We start from the raw sequence: 5,328 nt of genomic DNA on the forward strand, positions 1-5,328 counted from the left end.
TCATAAAATAAATATTAAAATTTATAGGAAGATACACAAAATGTCTATTCACTGCTTATCCCTGGGAAGTGAATGTGGAGTTGAGAGGGGCTCTGTTTCATTTTACATCTTTCTGATAGTCTGATTTTTTTAAAAACATACAAAATATTTTGAAAGAAAACCATGAGTAAAAACGGGCAAAAATGTTTTATTTTATTTTTTTGAAACTTTTGTTTTTATTACTCAAAAAAGCTTCATTTTAAAAATTATTTAGCTTTCTGACTCTGTGCTTGTGCCTTCAACACATTCACAAGGATTTTCTACTCCTCAGTAAGGAAAGCACGCTTGATCTTGTCACGGACACATTTAGCACACATGGATCCACCCTAGGCCCTGCTGATGTGCTTTTTCGTTTTAGAGAATCTCATTATAACTTTAGGTCTCACAGCACGAACTCCGCGAAGTCAGCCTGGGCACACACCACATGAAGATTTTGGTGCTTTCCCAATCTTCTTGGTATAAAGGTAAACAATTCTATTACCAGGGGTTTGGGACAGTCTGGTTTTGTTAGAGGCTGTATTGTAGGACAGCCTCTGACGGTTTATCAAACGCTGGACCATGATGAATACCTAAACTGAAGTCACTGTACCAGGAAGAGCAAAAAAAGTTTTAAATGTTGAAACAAACATTCATACTATGGGTTCAACTTTTAGCAAGCCCATAAAGAGGTTTAATTCATAAATATAATCCTTATTTGCTTAGAAGTAATGTCTATAAGGGCAGAAATTGTATTTTTGCCCCCCCCCCCCCCAAGAGTCAAGTACAATGCTTTGATCCTAACAGAGTTTAGTAAATATTACTTTAATTCATTTGAAATTGCCATGGCCTAGTGCAGTGGTCGGCAAACTCATTAGTCAACATAGCCAAATATCAACAGTACAACGATTGAAATTTCTTTTGAGAGCCAAAATTTTAAAACTTAAACTTCTTCTAATGCCACTTCTTCAAAATAGACTCGCCCAGGCCGTGGTATTTTGTGGAAGAGCCACACTCAAGGGGCCAAAGAGCCGCATGTGGCTCGCGAGCCACAGTTTGCCGACCACTGGCCTAGTGGAACAGGATTGAAATAATTTGTCCCACCTGATTCATGGTGATGATAATCAGCCTCAAGTTTTACACATGGGAAATAAAGTGGGTTTCCAGTGTTCACTTATTAATACTGAATTTATTTGTGTGTATTTTGGCAGATCTCTGATTACAGTGTTCATATAACTCTGTCATGAATGTAAAAGGCAATGTCAATTGACGTGCATTCCGACAAGCTATTTGCAACCCTCCGATCTCGAAGTCAGACTCAATTGCATAATTAGTCCAAAGATAAGTCTGCTTTTAAAATGCTCTAATCAGTCAATCAATAAACTGAAAACTAGCTCTCATTTTCATACATCAAAAAAAAGAGAAGTTTATTAAATGACTAATGTATACCCACAAGGGTGGAAGGCAGAAGATGTCTGTTTCAGAACAGGGGACCTTTTCAGATAGGAAAACCGGGACAACATCTGTTTGTCAGGGCATGATGCCATGGGTGAGCCAGCTTCCAGGCTAACGATTGGATGATGTGCGGCCCGTCAGTAATTTGACAGTGCTTCATTATGAGCGCTTCAAAGAGGCAGATGTTCCCCTGAAGGAATCAGGCATGTGCAGTGACAACTTCATTGTAGACTGACAAGAACTCAGATCTCTTCTCAGATGGAATTTCTAGATGAGCTGAAATGTTAGTGGTTCAAATTCTTGATGTCATATTGGCAATCAATCATTTGATGGACATAGGAAGGAATAATAATTGTGTTATTAACCTTTCTATTAATTATAACATCAAAACATAATCACCTTAAAATTTCCCCCCCCCCAAGAAGTGTTCCAGAGGTAACACTCTGAAAAGAGAGGAAAAATAAAATATACAGCATTAGTTTAAATACACCTTTGATAATATAGAGCATGTCTGCAGCAATAGATTTTAACTGTATTCCCACTCAGTAATATTATTATTATTACCCTCAGCTGTTTGCCAGTAGCTGCAGGCGTAATTTTCTTTTTTTACTGCTCACTGGACCCAAGCCTGCTCAATTTGGTGTAGTTGGCCGTGGCATCTCTCACTTTCTTAAAACACAGGCCTTTCCAATTTCCAAGAATGTTTATGGTATCAGAGTAATTTGAAACAGGTGTTTAAGCCTCACGCCTCTGCTGTGCAACAGAAGGTTTATATATTTTTCATTATATATTGAGACAGACCACGGCACTTGGAATGACCATCTGTCACCAGATGCATGCTGTGTGCTGAATGTAAGAGAAATAGGACTTTTCACTGCAAATTCCTTTCAAAGTGTTGGGAGGCATTCTCCCGCCTTCTGAATCCTCACTGGTTGTTTTGGATAAAATAAAAAGTGGGGTTTTTTGGTTGGTTTCTTTTCTCACAGAATGTCATCAATGAGAGATCATTAGTATGTATAGTGTTTCTGTTTGATTTAATTTAAAAAGTCGTACGCCCAAATGAGAGAGCAGTTAGCCTATGGACTTCTCCCAGAGGCGTACTACTTTAGTCAATATATTTCCTTCTTTGTTTCACAGCGCGAAGAAGTCTGGGTCTTAAGTACTAGTTCTCTTTGCAAAAATCTGGGCTCCCGAGTCCTAGTTGCCAATGCAAGAGCCATGGAGACCCTAGAGGCAATGTGACTTAGTGAATCCGTCAAGATAGCGACTGCGGCAACCTGGAGAGAGCACCGCCTGTCAGAAGGGAGCAGTGTGTAGATCTGCTGATGACTCTTGTGCAGAAATGTGCAGGCTCAGCCTCAGCAGATCTATCTGTCATTCAGAATAAACTGGAAATCTGGATTTTTACATGCTCACTCCTAATATTTAAATATTGGTATTGTGAGAAAATAATTAAAAGACAGTGTGGGCCAACCAAGTATCTATCCAGTCCAAAGTCTGCCAATTTTAAACCTATTGCTTAGACTAAATATCTCCTGATTCAAATGAATCTTTCGAAATTAGTAAGATATTTTACAAACACCCATGTTTTGTTACGGCAAAATTTTTCCAACTGGATATTATCAATACCTTGCTAATGATGGTGGTAAGTGATGCTGACAATGTTTACCTTCCTCTTGCTGCCCAGAAGGTAGGTTGAGATCATGTTGACATTCACTCTCTCATGGACTCCCACTCGGGGATTTGGAGTTAGAAGGAAAATAAATAAGATAGGCTGCGGGTAATCCTAAAGCTTCAGGGTGGGGGCACTGCTCAGGAATTTGGGAGGTTGCAAAAAACATTCCAAAAATGATCAGGTGAAAATTCATTTACTTGTACACCAAATATTTATCAGGTACCTACTATTTGTTAAGCACAGTTTCATTTATTATTCAGCAAATATTTTCTGAGTGCCTACTATGTGCCAAGCATTACTCTGGGAAGTGAAGATGTAACAGTGAGAAAAAAATTAAACAATAATCTTAGTTTTCTAATGGGGCCGTGGATGACTTACATTTGGCAAAGTAACTAAATTATATGTTATATTATATGGTGATAAGGACTATGGAGAAAATAAAGCAGAGAAGGATCTGGGGAGTAGAGGAGAAGAAGGGAGTTAGAAACAAAAGATGATGCCACACTTGAGCTTAAACTATCTGGGTTGTGGCATTGTCATTGCTGAGCTAGAAAGAGATCAGCGATAAGCAGGTTTGGAGATGAAGATCAGGGAACTCAGTTTTAGATGTTATGTGTTGGATGATTATTAGACATTCAATAGAGGTGTTATATAGGCAGTCAGATTTCAAGGGAAATGTCCGAGCTAGAGAAATAAATTTGGGAGTGACCAGGTGGTGTTTAAAACCATGCAAGTGCATGGAAACAAATACAGATAGAAAGGAGAGGAATTCCAAGGATTGAGTCCTGTGTTTTTACAACGTATTTTTATGAAGCATTTACAATGACTCTGCAGATACAAAAGAACCAGCAAACAAGACTGAGGAAGAAGAAACGATGGAGGTAGTAGGAAACCCAGAAGAATATGGATCCTGTGAAGTGTAAAAACCATCTTGAGGGCATTTCATAAAATTCAAACTCTGGCCTGGCCAGCATGGCTCAGTGTCGACCCATGAACCAGGAGATCATGGTTAGATTCCCAGTCAGGGCATATGCCCGGGTTGCGAGCTTGATTCTCAGTGTGGGAAGTGCAAGAGGCAGCTGATCAGTGATTCTCTCTCATCATTGATGTTTCTGGCTCTCTCTCTGTCTCCCTTCCTCTCTGAAATCAATATATATATAAATTTAAACTCTTGACAGTCCATCCCAAAACACACTCTGGGTGATTCTGATGCAGCTGTTTATTAACCATACTTTATCAAACATAGAATAGGTATATGATTCTGGGGGTTGGTTGGCTTGTCCAGATGGTTCAGTGATAGGGCACAGAGAATAATGATTTGAAGGACAGGTGAGGCAACTCAGACTCAGGAGAACAAGACTTACCAGGCAGTGGATTGCCAAGGCAGGGCAGAATCAATGGCATGGCTAATCTGAAGAAACTGACTTAGTTGGGCCCTTTATTATGCCAGGTATTGGGAGATACAGCTCAGTGTGTGGGTGGGGGTTGAGTAATTGTATATGCCAAGTATATGGGACTAGGAGTCAGGCAGACCATGCTGCAGAAGTTGTCTGCCAAATCAATATAAGACCAATCCCAAAACAACAGAACAAACCGTGTGCTCTGCTAGCTCGGCGATCTGATCAAACTGGTTTATACATCTGCTGATTTGTATAAAGGAGACACTGACCTTTTCCCTCCATGCTCCCCAGCTCTTAGCATAGTGTCTGACACGTTGCAGGTTTAGAGTCAGCATTTGCCAAGTGTGTGAGAGCGGACCCAGCCAAATAGAAATGGACACATAATGCATTTATTGGGGATATTTCACTCTCAAAGACTTCAGTGCTGATATTTTCTGTATATTTCATGAATTATTCATTTTTATTTTATTTTTTTTGTATAATGAGTAGATATGGTTAAACTCTCTATCCTGGAAGAACACTGCGAATTAATTTTTAGCTATGATTTTTAAAGTTATCAATAACTCTTTGCAGAGATGGTTAGTTATTGAGGCAATGTCAACTCCAACAGCAAATCCTTGACAGCTCTTTGATTATAGCTGGCTTCTCCATTCACTTCAGTGTCACCTTGGGCGAGGAGCCTGCTTAGCCTGAGGCAGGGGAAACTTTTGTAGGAGGAAAAACATAATTAATGAGCTTGATGTTCATCTGGACACCAGGGAACCATGTCCGCAGTTGCCCCTC

At 39.6% G+C, this 5,328-nt stretch overlaps 1 pseudogene; it reads right to left on the minus strand.

The window, feature by feature from the left end:
• Positions 1-202: 202 nt before the first annotated feature.
• On the minus strand, positions 203-599 carry LOC103286702 (60S ribosomal protein L34-like; annotated as a pseudogene).
• Between the last annotated feature and the right edge of the window lie 4,729 nt (positions 600-5,328).

The sequence above is a fragment of the Eptesicus fuscus genome, chromosome 3 (genome assembly GCF_027574615.1).
Source record: "Eptesicus fuscus isolate TK198812 chromosome 3, DD_ASM_mEF_20220401, whole genome shotgun sequence".
Classification (NCBI taxonomy): Eukaryota; Metazoa; Chordata; class Mammalia; order Chiroptera; family Vespertilionidae; genus Eptesicus; species Eptesicus fuscus.